The 24,990-nt window shown below is 43.4% G+C and overlaps 1 protein-coding gene across 1 annotated transcript in view; it reads right to left on the reverse strand.

The window, feature by feature from the left end:
* Positions 1 to 13,694, reverse strand: part of RNF144B (ring finger protein 144B) — a 183,318-nt gene extending 169,624 nt beyond the window's left edge. Inside the window, exon 1 of the mRNA XM_034660272.1 lies at positions 13,588 to 13,694. The gene's annotated coding sequence lies outside the window, so the exon portion shown is untranslated. The remainder of the gene's footprint in view (positions 1 to 13,587) is intronic.
* Between the last annotated feature and the right edge of the window lie 11,296 nt (positions 13,695 to 24,990).

The raw sequence follows: 24,990 nt of genomic DNA on the forward strand, positions 1-24,990 counted from the left end.
GCTTGTGGTTATTCAACAAGACAGGAATAATACCTAGGAATAAAATATAAAATCTAGAACTAATTGTAACACTATGTATATAATATTTATTTTTTATTTGCACAATTTCGGTAGGACATTATAGAGAAGGCTCAAGGGAATGGTGAGATGAAAGCCAGATTCATACATGAAAGGACTCAACATTGTAAATACATAAATTCTCTTCAAATTAATCTACAGATTCAATGCAATTCCAATCAAAAGTAAAATGGAATTTGGGGGAGCAAGGACTCACAAAATGAGTGTAAGGACCAGTCAATAAGGCATGCCAAGGTGACTTGGGAAGTCCACGCCACCCCAACCCACAGCCTTCTCCACTAACCCATAAAAGCTTTAGAATAAATATAACAAATTATTTTTAAATGCAGAGCTGGGCAGGAAGCAAGACAGGGAAATCTCCCAGAAACAGAAAAGAAACTCAAACCCCACAAAGGTGATTAAGAATTGAAGACGAAGTTGGAATACGAAAACAGATACCTTCGAGCGTCAGGCTTACTCACCGCGAGGAACTGGAATGAAGCCCCCAGCATAAAGTCAGGAGGGTGGAAGACTAGAAAAACTCCATGCTCTCAGGAGAAAAGCAGTCCAAAAGCAGGCCACCAGCCCTGGGAAAGAGTCAGCAGTGGGAAGTCAGAGACGTTAGCCTGCTCAAGGCACAGGAAGGAGCTCAAATGAACTCTAACGACACAGGTTGGAAAGCAGATCCCAAACTGCGGAAGCATGCAGACCTCAACAAAAGAAATGTAACAACCCAGGGCACATGCAACTCACATGGTGAACTCACAGAGATGATAAGGCACGTGAACAAGCAAGCCACCAGGAGAGAGGGAAATTAGCAGATGAATCAAAACGGGGAACTGACCCCACCAAAGGTACAGGTAACAGGGCACTCTGAGAACTGTAATGTTTTTAAAATGTTTGACAAGATAACGGCTGGAATAGAATAGGTAAGTCAAGAACAAGATATCAGGAAGTAAAAGAACAAGATTAAGGGGCGCCTGGGTGGCACGGTTAAGCGTCTGCCTTCGGCTCAGGGCGTGATCCCGGCGTTATGGGATCGAGCCCCGCATCAGGCTCCTCTGCTATAAGCCTGCTTCTTCCTCTCCCACTCCCCCTGCTTGTGTTCCCTCTCTCGCTGGCTGTCTCTATCTCTGTCAAATAAATAAATAAAATCTTTAAAAAAAAAAAAAGAACAAGATTCAAAAAGAACCGCGTAGACATCTAGAATTTAAAAAACGGTTAAAGGAAAAATAAAAGTAGGCCATTTTCATATGTTGTTTAAAATTTTTCTTCCCGTCTTCCCTTGGGGAAGGGTCTGGTTCTCCATCTCAATCAGGGGCTTGGCCACTGACTTGATTTGGTCAATGGCATAAGTGACATCACACCAGCTGCGAGCAGAAGCTTTCGGAAACAGGGCAAGCCCACCAGCCGTCTCGCACACCACCAGAACCTCACACCTCAGACGGGGCTGCTCTCCTGCTCTAGCCTGGCCCTCACCAGAGCGTTGGCTGAACTTGACCCACCGCCTCAAACAAAGACCCTAGGTCCTGATGTGCAATGTGAGCAAGAAAGAGACACCTGTTGTAAACCACTGAGGCTGTCAGGTTGTTTGTTCCCCTGTGTTATTAAAGCAAAAGCCGATCAATGCAGCCAGCTGTAGAGAGAATCAATGAAATCCAAGATAAAGCTGAAGAAAGCCCAGGACACAAATTGAGAAGTTTAATGCACCCTATAGAAGTTGAGAGACATGAGGCTAGAGTAAGAATGTCCAGCCTAGGCTTGTAATCACACCAAGAGTACAGACTTGAGAAAATGGGAGGATACGTTAGTTTTCCAGAGCCGTGACATACCTCCCCACAAACTCAGTGGCTGCTCCAGAGTCTTAGGCATGTGGCCTCTCACCACATGGTCACGTGCTTCTTCAAAGCCAGCAGGTCAATCTCCCTCCAGGCTTTTTTTTTTTTTTAATTTCATATCCTTAACTGCGTTACATTAGTTTCAGGGGTGCACTGTAGTGATTCAACACTTCCAGTCTCTCTCCAGTCTTCATAATGAGGGGAATGGAACAAAAACCACAGGAGAAACATTTTATCCTCCCAGGCTCCAGCCACGCCCAAGGGGAAGGGGTTTACAGGGTGGGACAAAGATCCTGCAAAACAGCAAGCCTGGGAGATGAATACACCCCTCCCCTCCCCCGCCCCGGGCCATATACGTCCTGGAGCACTTTGCTCCTTCCACAGGGTGAAAGGAATTGCTTGGGGCATTTAGCAGAGCACTAGAACAATGGGGCATCACCCTCAGGATCCTAAGGGCAGAGCTGGGTCCACAGCACAACGACATGTCCCTGTGCCAAGTCACCACTTTCTTCCATCTATTCGTGTCAATCAAATATCCTACTTCTGGATCCGAAATTCCATTTCTATGGAATACACGGCACTCATTCTCGGTCAGTGTAAACACTTTATGGGTAACGCAAATGTATTTTGCAAGTTGTCTTTTCCACTTTTAGGAACACATTAATAGAAATGTTGTTTAGATTTTCCCTTGTCACTCCTTTACCATTAAAGACTTTGAATAACTTTGCAAATTCTGGGAAGATAATATGGAAGCTAACAGTTTAAAGCCCTTTCGAAATTCCCAAAAGCTGAAAAGAGAAATCCATTAGCATTTTTGTTTATTCTAGATTGTATTGGCTTATGGGCATCATCTTTACGGTTTTACAGGAACACATGCTTTTTTTTTTTAATTGATCAATGGCAGAATACAAATGATGAACAATTAATCTTAGCCATTTATGGCTTCTGTGATTCTTTGGAAACAGAAGGGAGAAAATGTCTTACAGACTTATTTCACAAAGGCAATATCTCAGATCATTTCTCCAGCTGCAGAACAGATTGCAAACCTTATTCTTAAATTACCTGATGTATATTTTAATTGACTGATTAAAATTCTCCTAGCATCCTTTTAAGAAATGAAAATAGTTATCGTGACATTTCTGTTTAATTCCTGGAAGAACCCACGTTCCCCTTCCATCCTCTTGTCAATTACAGGCCACTGGAAAACCGCAGATGATTTCATATGTACGACCCAGTGCAGTGAACAAGCAGGACTCATGGGATATCATCAGAAAATGACTTGATCTGTTTTCTCCATCGCCTCTTTTAGTATGTGAGGCTGGTTCTTCCCTTGTACTTCAGTGAAATTCAGGACAGTTGTCGTGACTTTTTCAGCTCCTCTTAAAAAATGAGGACACTGGAGTCACTCTAAATCCCAAAAATCGATCGCCATCCTGTAATTAATGTGTCCCATCGTATACAGCACTCAAACTTCCAACTTCACATCAAGTTAAGCTCATTTCTTCGGCTGTGACCTACTGAACACCTTTACTGAACACTTGCCCCTTGTACTGGGAAAGGTGGACAGGGAAAGGGTCCTCTCTCTTTGGCCAGATTGCTAACATAGGTTATGCCACTTTTTTTTCTTTTTTAAAAAAGATTTTATTTATTTATTTGACAGAGGGAGAGAGACAACCAGTGAGAGAGGGAACACAAGCAGGGGGAGTGGGAGAGGAAGAAGCAGGCTCCCAGCAGAGCAGGGAGCCCGATGTGGGGCTCTATCCCAGGATCCTGGGATCACGCCCTGAGCCGAAGGCAGACGCTTAACGACTGAGCCACCAGACGCCCCATATGCCACTTTCTGATACCAAAGTGGGAGTGAGATGGGGGGTGTGCAGGGGGAAGAGGCAGCAGGAAAATTCTCCCTTGACTAATAAACTAATGCTGGTGATCTGTGGGCTTGGTTGGTGTTTAAAGCTCACTTTTCCCTCTTGAGCAAGGGTTGGGGATGGTGCTGAGGGGAATGGGGGTTGAGAGGTAAGAGAACCTCAACTCTACCCCCATCACCTACAGATCCCCTGGTGCACACGGTTACTTATGGCTCTTTCCTCAGTTTACCCTGCGGGGGTCCAGGTGGCCAGCCCTCTTGCATGGGACCTGGGATGACTCCAGGGTAGCTAACTCTCCATTACAGGCTGCCTTTGGTCCTTGGGGATAGATCCCGCGGTCTGTGCTCTCTCAAATCGCGGCACACACAGCTACACCTCTGTTGATCTGCCAGTAGGAGAGCCGGCCAGTCTGTTGTCCTTTGATTTCTCAGGCGCTAATCTCTCATCCACTATGCCTCCCAATCCTTAAACATTCCAAACGCGCCGTGTAAAACCCCCTTCTCTAGACTTGAGTTGAAGGGTCACTACCTCACACCCCTCTCTCAAGGTGGCCGGGAGCAGGGACTCAAACCCACTACCAACTCTCTAAAAATCATCTTCTAATCATTTTCTTAGCCTCTCCAGCCTGTTTCATCAGCTGGAAGTGGTCAATGAGCTAACCACAAACAATGCCAAGCTGATTTTCCTGTGCTTCCTCTTCAACTGGGCGCTGTGGTCTCACACCTGACTTTGGAATATGGCCTTTACCGTCTTGAGTCACACCTAAAACCGAAAACGCAAAAGGTTCCATCTTGACCTCCAGTGACATGGGGACTCCTATTTCTATCCTTTGGTCCATTTTTACTTTTTTCCAGTAGAAAATATGCATAGTCTGTTAGCTCACAAATTCCTGCATGCAGGGCTTGAACTCCCAAGAGTTAAATAATTGCAGAAAGCAAGGTGTAGGCACCAACCCACGAAGCACGAGAAGACAATGGCTGAGGTGGGGTGGCTGGGTGAGGTGGGGACTAGCCGGAGCACATAGGACCAAGAGTCAAAGATACAGAGTTCCCAGCTTGTACAGCCCACTGCACACTGGACTGAGTCCATGAAATTCTGTTCTCCCGGCCCCGGTCCCCTTTATGACAGCACCGTGTAGCATCACCACCCTGCGAGTCATCTTAGGATCCTCCCTCTCTCCCACCTGCCACCTCCAATCAGTCACCAAGTCCTATTAATGCTATTTATAAGTCCTCCCTCCTATCTAGCAGCTCCTCCCATCCCCCTGCCACTGTTTTCATGTAGGTCCTCATTACTTCTTACCTATGCTTGTTTTAAGGTGGAGTGGGACGTGCTTATATGATCATGAAAAAGAGTCAATAGAGAAGAGACTGAAAATAGTTGAGAGAGAAGACCATGGGTGACGCCAGATTTCTAAAGGAGAAGAAGAGATGGAAACTTGAAACCAGGGGGAAAAGTAAATCTTGGATGGGAAAAGAAAAATGTTACCATCTGAGATACTAACTTTCTCATAAAGCTAAATATATTCAATTTTTTCACATCGACATTATCTTTCTTTTTGGAAATAAGTTGGTATCAGATGGTAGTATTTTTAATGTCCTTACCTGAAAAAAATATTTACTTGGCAAACTTTCATTTTTTTCTTCTGAAATTTTGCTATTCCTTCAAATCACAATCTGCAATCTTGAGGATCCATCTAGCTACTGACTTCTCTCTCTTCTTTCCTATCTTATCCCTTTCCCTGAAGGGAGAAACATGTTTTCATTGTCTGTTTGCATTTCCTATCTTCCTCCCTGCCCTTGTTAATCATCCCACTACTGTCCTCCTTCTACTGCGTCTCTCTACTCCAAGGGTCTGGGGCTGAGGTCCCTGTAACCAACTGCCAAACCCAACGCTCATGATGCTTATGAGAGTTCTTTCCACCTGCAGTTTCTAAATTCCCTTTGATTCTCTGATTCTGCTCTCTTCTGATCTTTGTCCTTTGCTCTGACCACTCCTGCCTATCTCCTTCTTTTTTTTAAGGTTTTATTTATTTATTTGAGAGAGAGAGAGAGCAAGCATGACCAGGAGGGGCAGAGAAAGAGAGAGAGAGAATCTCAGGCAGACTCTGTGCTAAGCATGGAGCCTGACTCAGAGCTCGATCTCAGGACCCTGAGATCAGGGCCTGAGCCAAAACCGAGAGTTGGACTGTGCCACCCAGGTGCCCCCTGCTCCTCTCCTTTGTTGGCTTTTCCTCTGTGCCTTCAGGGCTGTTGAAGGTCTCTTTCTGCTCTAGGCTCTCCTGGGGCCATTTCATCCATGCCTTCAACCACAAACTATGTCCCAACAATTCCTATATAATAATCCCCTGTAATCTGTACCATTCTATGAGGTAAACATTACTTCTTCCAGGTGAAGAAAGGAGGTTAGAACATTAAAGTAATTTGCAAAGCTTCCATTACTAGTGTTAAGGAACGTATTCAACCCACAATCTTCGCAACCCAAAGGCCACAGCCCTTCAACTCAAAAACAATTGTTGTAAGGGTACAGTAAGGTAATGTATAAAAGTGTTTGAAAACTGAGACAAAGGTTTCTTTTTTTTCTTTTTTCTTTTTTTTTTTTTTAAGTAATCTCTACACCCAACATGAGGCCTGAACTCACAAACCTGAGATCAAGAGTTGCTGCTCTATTGACTGAGCCAGCCAGGCGTTACCAAAGTTTTCTATATTAATGAAGTTCAGGAACTATATAATAAAAAAAAAAATTTGTGAAGAGCCAAATTTCTTTTTTTTTCTTTTTTCTTTTTTTTTTTTTAAAGATTTTATTTATTTATTTATTTATTTGACAGAGAGATAGCCAGCGAGAGAGGGAACACAGCAGGGGAGTGGGAGAGGAAGAAACAGGCTCATCGTGGAGGAGCCCGATGTGGGACTCGATCCCGTAACGCCAGGATCACGCCCTCAGCCGAAGGCAGACGCCTAACGACTGCGCTACCCAGGCACCCCCAAATTTCTTTTCTTTAATACCATCAGTCTCTTGCTCCCTTCCTTCGCTCTGAGGTGGTAAAGTAACTCACAGCACATTGCAACCTTCTTTTTTCACCAACCATGGAATCAGCCAGGGCTCCACACCATACAGGACCCCATCTTAACTCCTGATTCTCAAGCAACGGAGATTACTTCTCCAAGGTAGAGCAAGCAGACAGAAAATACCAGGTATATGAAGAGGCTGTATTTCAAAAGGAGACTCTTCTAAGAAATTACCATAAATAGTATGTAAATAAAGTTGCTATGCAGTTGAAACGTCGACGCATCTTCTATGTGGTAGACTCAGCAAGAAGCAAAAAGGGCGTTATAGCTATGAAACCAAGATAGGTAATCACAAAGCAGGAAGGATCTGAGATTAGGAAGGACAACCGAAAATACCATTGCCAAGGCAAAAGTTGCAATGGAGACAGTATCATATGGGAAATAACTGAAAATCTCAACAGGGCTTAAATGATAGGCTTGAGAAATTCTGCCAATATTCAGAGAAAAGCAAAAAGATTACGTTTATTAAATGAAACATGAGTTTTAAGAGATGAATGTATAAATGTACACAATTCCAAAAAGAAAAATATCAATAAAGAAATCATCAGAAGAATTGAATACTGAGATGAAAAATAGGTTTTAAGTCTTCAAATCAATACTACTCAAAGAGTCTCAGGAAAAAATAAAACAGACTATCATCATGATATAGTCCAGTAAAAAAAAAAAAAAAAATTAGTATTAGAGAAATGAAAACAATGCTTTAAGCATCCAGACAGAAAAACAGGTTACCTACAAAAGAGTAGCAATCAGAAAGATCTCAGACTTCTCTCCTGCAACCCTCATTGCTAGAATTCAATCCAGCCATATCTAGAGAGGCTTGAGGTAAGAACTACGACCCAAGCATTTTATATAAAGCAAGAAAAACAGAAAGTAATCTCATCTGTGCAAGGCTTTCTGAAAGCAATTTCTTAAAAACATCCTCAGCTACACATGGCCTAAAAAATTTACTTGAATTTGTTATGGTATGAATTTAAGGATTGAGGAACAGTAATATTATTAACCAGGTATAAACAGTAGAACGACTTAAACAGAGTTAAGTCTAAATAAATTTGGTCAATATGGGTATAAACCTTAAAGAAAATGTTAAAAGTAATTCTTTAAACAAAAAAATAATTTCAGCATTTGATTTTAATAACCCTAGATTAAATCACTAGATTTTATCCACAAAAAACTAGCACATGGAGGAGACAGAGAAAGAGAAATAATAAATGTGTCCAATTTCTCACCTTACAGAAAGAATGCTGTTAAATATCATTTTTTTCCTGGCATTGATTAGGGAAAACTCATGCCTATATTAAAAAACAAGCAAAAACCTTAAAGGCAGCAATAGTTGGAATTTTTTTTAAGATATGATCTATATCTTTTAAGCTACCAGAAGAAGAATGAGCAATGAAAATATAGTCCAGATAGCTAAAGAAAAAATGCTGAATAGCACAGGTGTTTCTTATATTGTTAATTTTTTTAAATAAACAATGCATAGAAAAAAATCTTTATTCTGTAACAATGTTCATATATGCACGTATGCTCACATGCATAGTTAGAAGCCAGAAAAGTTATGCCAAAATGTTAGATGTGGTTATCTCTGGGTAGTGGGATCAGAGGTGCTTTTAATAGTCATCTCTGTACTCCTCTTTTCTTCCAAAGCCAAAATGTAAAATTAGTCCTTTGTCTGATAAGTTCCTTGGTCTTTTTCATAAGCCAACTTGCAAACTTAAATACAGTTATATGTACATTAATATACAATATTTCAAACATTCTCACCTGCTCTCTTCTGCTCACATGGTTTCCCAGAAAATAGTGATAAAGTACCGAAGTATGCTAATGGAGAGTAAGATTTCAAAAAGTAAGAAGACTCTGCACTAATTAAGTACGATGGGAAAGAAGCATTAGGTTGCAAGAACTTCTTCAAAAACTTCAAGCAAAACTTCACGAGGCAAGGCCCTTCTATACTCAAAGAGGAGGCAGGTGAGGAGGGGGCTACACACTCTGCCTGAGTTGCTCATTGCAACTTTGCTCATTGCAACTTTGCAATTGCCGATCTGGAAGCTGGACTATGCCAAGAGTAGAGAGGCAAGATGCAACTGCTGTGGGTACGGAGTCCAGCAGCGGGGCTTTCCAAGGGTCTACAGAGTTTTCCTAGGAAGCCACTAACTCAGAGAACAGCCTCAGCTTTGGGGGGTATGGAAGGGGCTGCAGAGGAAGACTGGTAGCCAAGGGGAAAGGAGCATCCTACAGGCCCAATGACTCTCCTGGGATAGAAGCTTCAGGATTAAACTATAAGAGGGCGGCTCAGCCAGTAAATAGAGCATGCAACTCTTAATCTCAGGATCCTGAGTTCAAGCACCACATTGGGCATAGAGCCCACTGTGGGGGAAAAAGGAAGGAAGGAAGGAAGAAAGATAGATAGATGGATAGATTATACTTTAAGGAGGCAGGAGCTCATGGGTGACTCAGTTGGTGAAGTGTCTGTCTGCCTTCCGCTCAGGTCATGATCCCAGGGTCCTGGGATCAAGTCCCACATCGGGCTCCCTGCTCAGCGGGGAGCCTGCTTCTCCCTCTCCCTCTGCCTGCTGCTCCCCCTGCTGTGCGAGTGCTCTCTCTCTCTCTCTCTGTCAGATAAATAGAATCTTTAAACTCTAAGGACGCAACTCTTAACCTTTTTCATAAGGCTTAATGTTAGTCCAGTAGAATAAATAACAAAAGAAACCGATGAAAATATATAGATTCATGAAACTAAAGGTAAAACTTTTACTGCTAAGCAGTTATATTTGTGTCAGATTCAGTAAGAAATATTCTTCGTAGGGCAATGACTCTCAACCCTATCAGACTAACGCTCATCTTTACAATATTTGGTAAGTTTCCCTTCCCTATCTTGATATGAAATTCACAGAAATATAGCCTAATTACATACACAGTTTCAAAGTCAAATAATTATACCATTCTAATGATAATATAAAGGAGGATAATATAAAAAAAGAAAGTCAATTTAATAAAGGAATACACAATTTAAAATATAACTGCTCTGGCAGGCTGACACAGGAAGACAAAATTTCTAAAAGCCTTGAAGGAAACGATGCCATGCAACAAAGAATTACTTGCAGAGAGCAAGAGCAAATTGGTCATATTATAGATGTCTTGTAAATCACCAAAATTTCATGAAATTACAAAGCAAATACATTTGTAAAGACATCCTGATTGTTGATTGTTGATGATTAGTTCCCCCTTGGAACACATAATTTAAATTGTCTTTAATCATTAAACCAATGTAAGAATGTTGAGCTCCCCACACTGAATACACCTAACCTGAAACATTAAACACATATGAAGATTTTATAAAATCTTTTCCAAATTAGGATATTTGTCAGATATCCTCAAATGAGCATACTACCATCTACAGGTTCAATCAACAGCTTATACTCATTAGGGAAGCAGTGTGCGGTGTTGAGAGTGGTATGTGACCTTGGTCAAGATGCTTCACTTTTCGGAATCACGGATTATATAAAGGGGATAATAATGACTCCTTTTGAAGGCTGTGAAGATTTTTTTAATGTATATAAAGCGTCTTAATAAATAATTGGCAGTGAGATGTACCATTGACAAGAATACTTCCCTAGAGTCTATATGGTTTCTGGAGATTGGTGCCTACATATCAGGACAAATTCTTCTATAAGTGACAAAAGAAAAAGGTCTCAATGTTAGGATCTCGGGAAGATAGATCTTTGAGACAAAAGATCTTGAAAGACATGGACATCAAGAAGTGGGACTTCTGAAAATCAAGCCTTAATTAAGTAGGGTTTTGAAAGCTAGAAACTCCAATGATTGTTTCCATTATTTCAGATTGCAATCTCCGGGGAGTGTTCTGAAGGCTAACCATTCCTGAATGATACACGAATTTAGTCAGTCCCTACTACGTGCCCCACCACCCTACTCTTCTCTCTATATACTCATCCTTCTTAGGGCACTCCTTTTCTTCATCAGTCAACTGAAACAGTCCCCAGCCAATGGAGCAAAAAACCTAGGATACTAGGGTAAAGTATTTCACCACCTTTGTAAATGGCCTGTGTTGCCTTTAGGATTGCACTTTGAGATTCATTGGAAATCCAGCTGAGATTGGCAACTGACTTTGCTGCCATTCCTACATCATTGAACTCATGTATAAATTAATTTCGAATGAGCAAATTCCTCAGTACTACAAGAACTGGAAAAACTATAAAATTTAATGTCTACTTCCAAAGTTTGGATGATGGCTAGGAGTGCTTCAATATTCATCTGTAGAAAGAAATTATTAGAATCGAGATGACTTCTAAAGTGCCTTCCCATTTGAATACTCTATGACTCTATTATTTCTATATAGCTGAATCAAGGGAAATTAATATAGCCTGATTAAATAAGGCAGTTTGTGATCTCGGCTACACTGAGGCTACTCTCTTTGTGGCTAAGGTATTTCTTAGAATACTGTGCTAAAAATGTAACTGCATTCTGCAACCAATGCAAACATGTTCTAATTGATGGGAGGGGAAAAAAATTCAATCCAGAGTGCCAGCAATTCCTCTGTGAGCTAGCGTGGCAGGGAGAGTGTGGGGTCAGTGAAGCATCAAGTTACAGACCAAATTAAAGGTCTGAAAAAGAGTGGCAGAGGTCTAATCATCCTCTGAGCTGCCGGAATTGGATCTACCACCCTTACTCACAAAGGACTGCTCCACATAGGCTAAGCACACAGCGAAGGGCTCCAAACATCTTTTATTAAAAAGGCCTTCAGTTCCAAATAGATCTTTATGGAATTATTTCCTTGAAGTTTTTAGTTCCGTCATATTAAAATTTCCATGAAAAAGTAATCAAAACCTAATGCTTACAGTGTTCTGCCACAGAGAAAAAATATTGTGGGGTTTTGTTCCTATTAAAAACATGTGTTTTTTATATATATATATGTAATTATGTAAGTCCCAGACCCAGTGTACACACATCTATACAAATACCTTAGGAAAATGATGATAATAGTTTTGCCTAAGCCAACACAATCCATAACATAATATTGTACTCTGTCCATAACACCCCTCATTAAGCCAATGCTTTGAAAAGGTCAGCAAGCAATGAATATTTCTGCAGATTTTGTGGCATAGGCTGCAAACACTAGATCTATAGGGATGAATTAAGGTCACTTTTAAAATTCAAACACAGTATTTTCTCGACTTGGTTGGCTGAATCATGTGCCTCTGCACTCTTTTTCCTAGGGGAAAGTTAATTTTAGAAAGGAGAAAAAGTTTGCCAGGAAAACAATCATATTGGCTCAATACCTAGACAGTGACTCTTTTCTTAAAAGTTCAAAATGCTTTACAGACAGTCTCCTACTTGTCCTTAATATCCTTGAAAGCAGGTACCAAATACCATTCCTATTTCATAATGAGCATCTCATTTCATAAAAAGTGGTATGATTTAATATGATACCTACTGAACAGTATTTTTTTTTCCTCAGTTTTCCAAAGACAGATAAAATAAAAACCTTTCTTTTCCCTGGTAGTTCCTCTGAGAGTTTGGTAGGTACTTAGAATGGTTCAGATGCACATATATACGAAAAGCAGAAGTACATCTGTGACAAAGTGCAAGATGGAGAAACCATTCCGTATTTGTGTAAATTCAAATACAATATAATTCCTAGTCACTCCTAACCAATTCAGGATAGAAGAGCTTGCTTCAAATAACTAGGAATGTGAACAGAATCTAAATTAATGTATATGATAATTCTTCCTTCTGGTTCCTAGAGATATGGCGCATCTGGATCTTTGGCTTTAAAGAAACCAACACGCGAAGATGCCAGGGGTCATTGACAGAAAGTCAGTGCAAACACAGGCAAGGAAGATTTTCTGATTTACAGGGGAACAGGCCTCAGTCCTTTCTAATTGCCAGAGTACTTTTGAAGGAATTCTTACATTGAAAACAATTGATGTTTAAAAGCTAACTCTTTAAAGAGGGCTCTTAGAAGCCTAGTATTTCTCTCCACCCTCTATCTGAGTTTCAAACCAACGTTAACCCTCCCTTCCCAAAACTGCCAACTCAGAACCAACCACCCCACCAAATTCATTGACTTGAAAGAAACCAGCATTCGCTCTGTTTTTATTCTCCAGGTGAGGCTTCCCAACAGTTGGGCGTCCTCGCTCCCACCTCCGCGGACCTTTAAGATACTCTGAAGAGCTGATGGAGGGAGAACACATAGCAATGACCGGGAGTGCTTTTTAAATACACAGAAGCCTGCGGGTACACGCCCCCCACCCCATTTCTGAATCGGTGTCTGAGCGCTTGAGTAGGACCTACTGCTTTAGGCTGTGATAAAATTCCAGTAACACCGCAGTCACCCGGAAAACCTAGTAAACTTATCAGGGTATTTAATTTTCGGGGAAAAGAAAAACCCAAAGAGCCTCAGCCTATTGTTCGGTGCAGATAGGAAAGATAAGACGGCACACCTACTCTGACCAAGGGTTATGATCGCCCCCCTCAAAAGTTAGGACAGAAAGAGAAGGTGGGAGTGAGGGGCTGTATGTTTTGGAAGGAGAGCAGTTGTGATATTCCAGCCTAGAAATGACCGCAGAGTCTAGGGGAGAACCGCGCGCGGGTCCTTGCGCCACACACCTGGAGAGGGTGCAAGACCTCCCGGCGGCCCTCCCACCCTCTCCGCCCGAGACCAGGCTCGGGGTTTCGGGGGCTGCGGGNCGGCTGGCCTGGCAGCGCTCGGGCGACGGCGCACCCCGCGCCCCCGCTTACCTTGCGCGCGAGGTCCGAGTCCGGAGCAGGGACACAGGGAGGGGTCGCTGTCAGCTCCTCCGGGCAGCGCTTCAAGTATCAGAGGCGCATGGGTCTCCTAGCTACCGGTCGCCCCGCGCGCCCCGGGCCCCCTCCTCCGGCCCTGGCCCCCGGCGCCCGCCCGCTCATCCCCCTCCGGCCGCCCTCCGTCGCGCTCCCCTTCTCCCCCTGCTGTTTATTCCGGAGAGCGGTGGCCCCTCTCCCGAGTCTTCCCTCCCCCAGCGCGTGCACGCACACACCTCCCCCCAGAAACGCGCTCTCTTTTTGGAAGGGGCAGCGATGAGGATCCTTGAAATTCTGGGGCTGGGCGATTTCAGAAAAACCCTTTTAAAATCTTGGATCTACCCAATGAGGTTCAAGAGAGGCACCACTTCCAATCGTCCCTGCCTCCATCCCCGCGGGCCTTACCCACATCACTGAACGCTTGATAATCGTGGAGCTGGGGCTCTGAGAATCTCCGGCCAGTCATTTTAATTTTTCCAAAAGAACTCCTTCCATTTTACTGTTTTAAAAATGTGACGTACCCACTAGTTAAACTTGGGTTGCCGGGACTTCAGATTGGCCTCGGGAAGGATATGTTCAGCTGTACAAGACAGGGCAGGTCTCTTTTGCCAGCACTGTCGATGCCTGCCACCTGTTAGGGCCCCAAGTCTAGGCGAGAGCAGTTAATTAAACTGGCTTTGGTTACTGAACATGTCTGCAGCCTCCGTTTCTCAAGAGAGAGACACATCTGTAGCCAAAGTTCTGAGAAGGAGCAGGTGGATGTATTCAAGGAGAGTTCTAAGGCCAACGAACTAGCCCTGGGCAGAGCATACCGAATAACGAATAACGGAAAAGGTTAAGAACCATGGGAAGGCATCTGTGTAAACATCACTGTGTCATTAACATGCAGGGGCTCGCAGTGACATAATCCTACTGGGAATGTGGAAGGTGATTTGTTAAATGGCACCCCAAGGGTCCATTCATTCATTTACTTATCAATATGATGTATATTTATGGAGTAGATTGGAGGCTGTGTAGCATTATTCATAGTCATGCCAGTCATAACTTAAACGATGCTAGGAATTACCTTAAGAAGCAACTAGTTTATAACAGAGCCCTGGAAAATGCAAATAGCTATTAAAGAGACTCTGGCCTTTTGGTATTTATTCTGCCAATATGTATCTAATGCTTGCTAGTTCGAGATACTGCTGGGTGCTAGGCGTAGAAAAGTTAACAAGAAAGGCAACATCCCTAACCTCAGGGAAATGAACAGAGGGATTCACACGTGAACAGGCTGTTAAAAGCAGATGCATACAAGGAGGACAGTATACATGAAGCCCAGAGGAAGTGGCTTTTAAGCTGAGACCTGAGTGAGTATAATTTGGCCAGGGACAGGAAAGTAGGAGGAGAGCTTCCTAGTAAGGGGAGAGCGTGCGCAGAAAGCCAAAGGTAAGAAGAAACATGGCAGTTCAATGAATTTCAAGAAGCTCGTTATGGCTGTTGGATTCTTTTTTGCGGGAGGGAATGCCAGCGGTTGGGAGGAAGAACGGAGAGACACAGCTAGAGAGGTAAGCAGAAGCAAGCTCATGCAGAATCCCCTAGGCCATGTTTTAAAATTGCATTTGATTCCACAGACAATAGGGAGGCACTGAAATGTTACAAGCAAGGTCACAATGAGATCGGATTTTTGCTTGAGAAAGACTATGGGCTGCAAGCAGAGAACAAATGAGGGTGGCGGGTAGGGATGGGAGGAACTTTAAGAAGAGCTCTAGAAGGACCACATGCTCAGTGACTACCTATCTAGATCCTCCTGCCTTTGAGGCATCTAAGTTCGGTCCTATGGTAAGTCCCTAGAGAGACAAACCTTTCCTGAAGGGACTCTGGAAGGAGAGGAGAATCAGCGGTGGTAAGCAATGAGAAACAACTGAGGTAAATGGACATTAGACATAGAGAAATAATGTTGTTTATGAAACATTTTATTATATAGTAACTCATTCAGTTCAAGGATAGAAAGCATGCTGATTTGTAACTGACTTGTAGAATAAAGAATTTGACACACAGGAATCACTTTGATATATACTCCAAAGGTCCTACTGTGTGACAGGAGACAAGCATACTCCCACCCCAGCTCCGCTCTCCTTTTGAGAGTTATTTGATTCCTATTATCTTTCGCTCCTAGCACCTAATCATTTTATGACCTTCCTCAGTTTGAGCCCATCTGTCTGAAATCAAAGTTCGCGTTACTTCTACTAGGCCAGCCTCTCTGGATTTGCTAAGACATCTATGGCTGGGAGCTCAGTTACCTTGCTGCAACCATGATGGGCTGTGATCAGGTCTAAAGGGAGTCATGAGTGCCAGGGCTGGGGTGTTGGGAGGCACAGGGCATAAGTGAAAGCCAGGTGGGGGCGGACGGGGAAAGCAGGCTGACCTTAGGTCAGCAGAGCCAGAGCAGGACAGGCCAACATTTTTTTCTTAATTTCATTTTTTTAAGTAATCTCTATACCCAACATGGGGCTAGAACTCACAACTCCAAGATCAAGAGTAGTATGCTCTCCCCACTGAGCCAGCCAGGCACCTCAGGATGGCCAAACATTTTACCCCTAGATCATTCTCTTCATTAGTGTTTGTTGTTAAGATGATTTACTGCCTTCTCTCTCTCTCTCCAGTTCTATTCTCGTCAATTTTCCTTCATATTTTTTCATTTGTTTCTCCTCTCTTTAACTTTCTCTTCTCTTTCCTTTCTTCCTTCCTTCCTTGATTCATTCCACAAATATTTTTGGATCTAGTATCATTTTGTATCTTCATAGTAAGTGCTGGATGTACAAAGATGACCCAGGGAGGTCCTTATCCTCGTAGTCAGTGGATGTATGAGTTAGGATACTATGGTTGACCATAACAGAAATGCAGTGGAGATAACAAAGGCGGAAAAGGGTACTGCGTACAGGGTAGCAGGGCTGTCACCTGGAAACTGAAGGCATGGATACAGACAGCCTTCCTCAACAATCTGGAATGGGGAATTAAATACAATCATGAATCTTTGTTCCTCCCTTATCCTAATTCACTTTCATCTTCATTCTTTCTCTCTCAATTCCAAATTGCGATTGAGGGGATTAACCGGCCTTCCCTGGGTCAGAGGCCCAGTCAGGGGGGACAAGGTGTCAGGGTCGTGATGTAAACATATGCCAGCAAGAGTTCTTCACATAACTATGTAGATGGGGGCCAGCACAGAATTGGGGATGAAAAGGTAAGGGTGTTTGAGGAGTCAGGAGTAAGGCAGCTCTTCAGAAAGAGCTCTAGGCAGACAACTTAATGAATGTTTACTATAAGGGTAGACACATAAATAATTACAATATAATTTCATAAGTGCTGTAATAAAGATATGAACAAAGTACTAAAAGAACAAAGTGCAGGGGGAGAAGGAAGAGTGCAGGGGGAGGGGGAGTTTCAACTTCAGAGACACGAGGAATGTTTCATAGAGAAGGCAATGTTTTGAGTCATGACAGCTTAATTTATGTTTGCCGGACAAACGCACTAGCTAGTCTGCAGAATTTGCAAGATTATTCCTTGTTTGGTGACTAGTTTTCAGTAAGGTGAAGGCTTCAGACAGAGACCAAAAAGGTCTATGACAGCAGTTAGGGAGCGAGCAAATATGGCCTGAAAGATAAGGAAAGGTGTGTGAGACATCTAGAGATTTAGAATCCAGAGAACTTGACGTGGGGAGTCAGGAAAAGGGAGAAGCCAAAGACGACTTCAAATATTCAATTCTGAGCCACACGTTGGGCAACAAAGGATGAAATGAATCAGTAGAAAGGGGAGAGATTTGCTAGAGAAGAAAATGGGTTTTGTTTTTGTTATGTTGATTTCAGATATTGACAGGATATTGAGTGAAGAAATCCCATAGTTGATGAGTAGGCTACTCAAGAGAAATCAGTTGCTAAATACATTGATTTGGACTTTATAGAATCTAGAGGTCATTGATACCATGGGTATGGATGAGAGCACACAGAGAAATAATGAGTAAGGAAAGAACCAAGAGCCTATGGGGATCCCTGAAAACATCATCAACAGATGCAAGACAGCCAGCAGAGGGGAAGAACCAAGAGAAAGCACTGTCATGTGAGGACACTGGCATGCCAGAGAAAGGGTTTTTGAAAGAAGGGGATGGTGAGGCCCCTGGCTGGCTCAGTTGGTAGAGCATGTGACTTGATATCGGGGTTGCCAGTTTGAGCCCCACATTGGGTATAGAGATTACTTAAAAACAAATAAAATAAACTGAAAAAAGGGGGGGATGGTAAGTAGTGTCGATGCTGTAGAGAAACTAAGCAATATTATAGGACTCTTCAAAAGAAGCCTTTCAATTGCCTGTTTGGGGATGATGGTTGGTCTTGATGAGAGCAGTTTTGCAGAGCGCTAGGAAAAAGAAAATGCACTGCATTCTATCAGGGTTTCTCCATCTCAGCAATACTGAGGTTTTGAACCAGATGAATCTTTGTTGGGAGGGCTGTCTTGTGTGTTCTAGAATAGTTAGCAGCATCCTGGCCCTCTACCCACTAGACGCCAGTAGCTCCTCCCCAAGTTGTGACAACTGAAGATGTCTCCAGGCAATGTCAAATCCCCAGCGGGCAAAATTCCCGCCCCCATCCCACTGCAGAGCTACTGCATTAAACTGAGATGTGGATGGGACGGGTTTTCTTTTCCTAATTTGCAATTAAGTGTTTATTTTAATTTTATAAACGCAAAATGCCTATGCGATAAAAACTTACCCAAGCCTTCTCTAGTTCATGTAGAGAATAAGTTGTAAAATGAAACATTTTATTTACAAAAGTCTAGATTCAAAATAAAATTTATACGATAATTTCAGAGTTAGATGTATTTTTTTCTATCGTGGCAGAAAGGAGTTCAGTCATTATCCAGGGGTGGGGATTGGAGAGATGACAGGGTAGCAAAATAAAGGGGCACCAAAAAACTTGGAGGTGGTGGGTATGCTCCCAATCTTCATTGTGGTCATGGTTCCATGCTGTAAACATATGTCAAAACTCATCAGATAGGATACTTTCTTCTTAAAATTCTCATTATTTTTTTTAAGTAAACTCTACCCCTGGCATGGGGCTCAAACACACAGCCCCGAGATCAAGAGTCACCTGCTCTACCAACTGAGCCAGCCAGGTGCCCCTGGGATACTTTCATTATGGACATTTTATTTCATGCCGATTATACCCTTAAGAAAAAAGAGAGAGAAAAAAAAGAAGAAAAAAAGATAGGTTGCCTATATGAATAGCAAGGAAGAGTAGGTGATGAAGCTGGACAAGTAAACTCAGGTTCAGACTGTCATGCAATTTGTTGCAGGTTTGAATTCTGTCCTATGTGTAATGGGGAGCCAACTGAGAATGATAAACATGGGTGTGACCTAGACATTGCTACTACCTAAGATAACACCCCATTTCGATAATCTCGTGACAGTGTTGATGATTTCTAGCGGACTTGTAGTGGAAAACACTTGACTGCCTCTGAGATTATGATCTGGCCAACAGAGATGGTGCTAAATGTAATCTAAGCACTGAATATTAATCCATAAGCACAGGAGCCCCCTTCACCAGAGATGATTTCCTTATTTTACAGTGAACAAGGGAAATAATACCAAAGCTCCGTGCTTCTCTATTTCTTCAGTCTCATTCAGTGGAACAGCTGATAGGGATATATTTGTGAACTGTGTTACAAACAATACTTGCTAAATATAGAGCAAAATTACATCCCAACGCCAAAATCTGGTAACCACTTATCCTTTGTCCTCCCACTTTTATAATCTCACCACCATTTCCCTCAACTTCTCCTACTGTTAACCTGGAACAGTCTTCCCTGGCCATTGTCAGAGCTGGGATATCTAGTTTATCAACCAACTGGGGCAGTCACATATTTTCAAGCCTAATCTCAAATTACTAAACTGTGTACTTTGGCTACCTCTTTCTACCGAAATAGAGTATGATATCTTGTTTTTAGAAGGACCAAATGTGCCACTATATTTATATTTATGACCGGGTTTAAATAAGAATCTTGTCATCAGTTTACTCAAGCCATGTTCATTTACTGAGCTGATATTGCTGGAAGGTCGTTAAATAGCATTCAGACAACAGACTCATGCCCCTAAGAACCAAAAGGATTCATTTCAATTAAACAAATATTTTTAAAGTATTTACTATGTGTCAGGCACTGTGCCAGGAACTGGGAGAGAATAATAAATAGCATGGGCTTGGTCTCTGCCCATGAAGCTTACAGTCTGGGAAAGATAGATATGCCTGCATTAGGGCTAGACAGGTGTCTGAGAAAGGTAGATATATGTGTGCAGTGTATGTAAAAACTTTCTTAAGCCAAGATGAAAAAAATTTAAGATGCGGGGTTTTAATATTTCCAAAATAAAACCAACACACATCCACTGTTCATCTCAATTATATCTTATCCGGTTGCAATTATCGGCCCCTTATGCGAAGAGACAGCAATGCTCACCAATTCATCCTTATGTGCCCCCATGCTGCCCAGATTCTTTGCAGTTCGGTGGGGTCTGGTGAATCATTGGAGCAGAACCACAGAAGCGCAGGAATGAGTTCTCCTGCTCTATGCCCCTAGCACTGTGAACTCCAAGCACTTGTGTTGAGATGCTGAATCCAGAAGATCAAAGAGGCCCTGAGCAATGAGTAAACCGCATGAAGGGAAGCCCTGGGAGTTGCCTCCACTGACAAAGAGCTTTATAGCTTGAGAAATAAACCTTTGAGGTTACACAAAACTGTTGAACTGCTGTTAAGTGAACTTTTGCAGAAATAACCTGCCCTGTCCAAATACGTCATCTTATCACATTGAACAAAAATCTTTGTAATGAGAGTTTCATAAGAGTTTCATGTGCATTCCTTCAGCAAATGTTTATTAACCACTTACTATGTGTCGGGCACGGCTTCAGGGCTGAGAATACCATGATGAATGATCCAAAGTCTGGGGAGCTACAAGGAGCTTACATTTTGGTGGGGAAGACAGACAACTTTCAGGGAGTGAAATTCTTTTTTTTTTTTTTAATTTTTTTTAAAAGATTTTTTATTTTTATTTATTTGACAGAGATAGAGACAGCCAGCTAGAGAGGGAACACAAGCAGGGGGAGTGGGAGAGGAAAAAGCAGGCTCACAGCAGAAGAGCCTGATGTGGGGCTCGATCCCAGAACGCCGGGATCACGCCCTGAGCCGAAGGCATATGCTTAACTGCTGTGCCACCCAGGCACCCCAGCCACCCAGGTGCCCCCAGGGAGTGAAATTCTTGATCTTGTCCCATTTTCACCAAATCTCTCGCTGCCTTATTTCGTTCCTGCTGAGCTTACATTCTACCCTCTATATTCAGTGTCCTGTCCATATCCTCACCTCACTCCCCCTTCTCTCCTTTCTTCGTACTTGCCTGGCAAAATCCCAACCTGGTTAAACCCAAATCTTTGCCATCTCCACAGCTACTCCCAAGTAGATGAATGCAGCTGGACAAAACCCAGAATCCTAACCGGTCCTTACTTTGACCTCACGGCCACCCATCTTACTGGGTCCTCCTTGAAGCATGCTGGTGGCCATACTACATTCCCTAATCCATTCTTTCCCAGTCTCTAACATGACTAGCTCACATTTCCTCTCTCCTGAAACCTCCAACAGTCCTTCCACACTCGTGGTCAGTGATTTGGCTCCTGACTTCATTGAGAAACTTAAAAGAAGAACTTCTAAAACTCTCACTACATGTGCCTATCCCCACCCAATGTCAGTACCCCGTATGCTGCACTTTCCTTCTTGTTACTGTGTGGAAACTGCCCACTATCCCATCTAAGGACAACCCCTACTCTATGTACCAGAACGCATCTCTTATCTGTGGTAGATATGGAGATGTACCACCCAGATCCCCCTTCAAGGAAAGACCTGCAACCCAGCTAGAGCCCCCCAGGGTCTGCCGCAGCCATGGAGTCACTTTGCCTAAAGTCATGCCCTTGCATGCAGTGACTGACCAACGTGGGGTTATAAAAGTCCAATGAGGAAGGACACTCTGAAGAGCGGTACTCACTCGAGCTGTGCACGGGATTGGCTAAGGCTTTGCCAGGTCTGCCTCAGTTTGACCTCTTCCTCTGCCCAATCTTGCATCCTCCCCCTTCCTTTCACAGGTATTGATCCCCCATAACTACCTGGCACCCTAACTTCTGCTTCAGCATCCACTTACGGAGATCGGCCCCTCCCTCCCTTTCACCATGAACTTTCCACTCCCTACTGATTCCCACCATCATATAAACATTCGGTAATATCTCCCTTCCTAAAAACCAAACTCCTTCTGAGCTACTGTTCCGTTTCTCTGCTTCGCTGAACAGCAAAATTCCTGGAAAGCGTCTGAATCCATTCCTTGCCTACCTGTCTCACCAGAGCCCCGCTCCTGGCACCTTCCCATGTACCACCTCCCCAGAAACAGTGCTGTCGGTATCGCTGGTGACTGAGCATTCTTACATCCAATGGACAATTCTCAGTTCTCATCCCACCTGGCCTTTTAGCAGCTTCTGACCCAAGGGATCACTCTCTCCCTTTTAGACACTTTTTAATCATTTGGCTTCTGAGACGCAACTCACAACCCATGACTCTCCTCCAGCCTCACTGGCTACAGTAGCTCCCTCTCATCTCCTTTGCTGGTTCTTCTTCCTCTCCTGAACCTCTAAACGTTGGAGAGTTCCAGGGTACAATGTTGACTCTCTCCTCATCTGTACCGATATTCACTCTGTAAATAATCTCATCCAGTCTCAGGGCTTTAAATACCACCCACATGTTGACAACTGCTAAATTTATGTCTTGACTAGAGCTTCTACCCCTGAATGCCAGACTCTCACATCCAACTGCCTATTCTGAATCTCCACTTAGATTAAGAGGAATCTCAAACCTAGTATGTCCAAAACAATGGATTCCCTTCCCTATCCCCTACCCCCTCTCAAAGAAAAAAGAAGCCCTGCCCTCCCACCCCCAACCCTTCAGGTCTTCCTCATCCTTAAGTAACTAAGCTACTTGGTTCTACTGGTTATTGAACCCAAAACCAAAAGTCATCGACTCCTCTCTGTTGGAGTCTAATATCCCACATTCAATACTTGAAAGAATTCTTAAGAATTTATCCAGTCTTTCTCCAGTGTTCTCATTTACTTATGGTCTCTTTTCAAATGTCATCGTATTAACAGTTATCAAGTAGGTAAAATAAATCCCATCCACCCTACCGGTACTTCTTATCTCCTTTAACCTGCTTTATTTTTTTTATCAAAATTAGTCATTCAGTATATTCACTTATTTGTTCATTGTTTCAACCAGAATGCAAGCTTGAAGATTGCTGAGACGTACTTCTTTTTTTTTTTTTTTTAAGATTTTATTTATTTATTTGACAGAGATAGAGACAGCCAGCGAGAGAGGGAACACAAGCAGGGGGAGTGGGAGAGGAAGAAGCAGGCTCATAGCGGAAAAGCCTGATGTGGGGCTCGATCCCGTAATGCCGGGATCATGCCCTGAGCCGAAGGCAGACGCTTAACCGCTGTGCCACCCAGGCGCCCCTGCAGAGACATACTTCTGATCTCTAGCTCCTAGCGATGAGTAGGAGATATGTGCTCAGCAAATACTTTGGAATGAGTACATGAGTGAATGAGAAAGGATGGAAAGGGACTAGTGATGGTATTATGGGGGTAGCAGAAGCTCCGGGGCATAAAGCTAAATGGTGTGAAAATCCAAATCTTTTGAAGATGCTGAGGGAAAAGTGGTCCTGGCAGAAAAAAAGCAAAAATCTCAAAGGTAGGAATGAGCTTGGCTTTCTGGGGGAACATCAAAGAAGGCTTGTGTGGCTGCAACAGCCAAAGGTATCAGAGAGGTGATACTGTTAACAACTGAATTGCATAGGACTTTATGAATGATAAGTATTTTGAATTTTATTCCAAGTATGAAGAGAAACCACTGGAGAGTTTTAAGCAAGAGAGTACCCGATCTGATAATTAAAAAAGAAAAAAATCACTTTGGCTGCTGTGCCACTGGCAGGGGGCTGGGGGTGGCAATGTGGAAGCCACCTGACCAGTGAGAGGCTGCTTGGAAATCCAAGGGTGGACAGGATTTGAATGGCATCAGGGCAGTGGGGAAAATGATATAAAATTTGAGGGTAGAAATGACAGAATTGGCTTATTGGTTTTTGGTAAGGGCACAAAAGTAAAAGAGAGGATTCCAAGAAAATGTCTAATTTTGCCATGCAATCTAGACTCCATTCAGGCAAATTTAACTCATCATATTTCCATTAAGTCCATTGACTAAAAGGATCGTTTGGGCACCTAGTTGTTGAGGAGTAAGAAGAAAGGAAGGGAATCACATACAGAAAGAGAAAGGGGGAGCTATTGAGGGGCGAAAATACTGCGTTCAGGTTTTGAAATGTTGAGTTTAAAAGGTATCTGCGGAGCTGGCCTAGAACTCCGGGAAAAGAGGCTGGACTGGGCAATACCGTATTTAATCTATTATCTTCCCCTCATTACGGCTCTGAACGGGGCAATACCGTGCTTCCCCTATTATCTCTCTCTCACACGCACACCCCTACTCTTACGGGTCTGAACTGGGCATTACCGTATTTACTCTATTATCTCCCCCATATTTACGGGTCTGGACTGGGCAATACCATACTTCCTCCATTATCTCTCACACACACACACCTACATTTACGGGTCTGCACTGGGCAATACCGTGCTTTCTCTATTATCTCTCTCACACACACACACCCACATTTACAAGTCTGGACTGGGCAATACCGTACTTCCTATATTATTGCTCTCTCACACACACCCCTGCGTTTACAGGTCTGGAAATCGCGTGCGCACACACATCCCCTACATTTACAGGTCTGGAAATAGATTTGTCTTTGGTGACGTGAACTTTCAACGTGGTAGGGTGTTTTTCCTTACGGTGCAACTTACAATCCATGGGTTCCTCAGAAATACCGCAGTTTCAGGACTCACCCCCAGCACGATCTCTGGAACCTGTATGAGACCACTCATTTAGTAATTCCCCTCAACCTCTGTGACATACTGTAGGTAGAGACTTCCTGGGATGGGAAGTTCTCTACCACCAGCCGCCCGCCCCCTCCCGGTCACAGGCTGCCCCCCTTTTCCGGGAAGGAGCCGAGGAGACAATACCCAGGCAGGCCCCCTAGCGTTCTCGCGATCAGCCCAGAGGCTGGCCGGCAGCCCGGGACGCGGCCCGCACGCTTCGCAAGCAGACATCCCACGAGCCAGGCCTCGCAGCCCTGGCGGCCCCGGAACGCGCCGCCCCTCCGCCCCCGGCCCGGGCGACCCCTCGCGGCCCCGCCCCGGCCAGGGCTCCTGGC

This window comes from Ailuropoda melanoleuca, chromosome 5 (genome assembly GCF_002007445.2).
Source record: "Ailuropoda melanoleuca isolate Jingjing chromosome 5, ASM200744v2, whole genome shotgun sequence".
Taxonomy (NCBI): domain Eukaryota; kingdom Metazoa; phylum Chordata; class Mammalia; order Carnivora; family Ursidae; genus Ailuropoda; species Ailuropoda melanoleuca.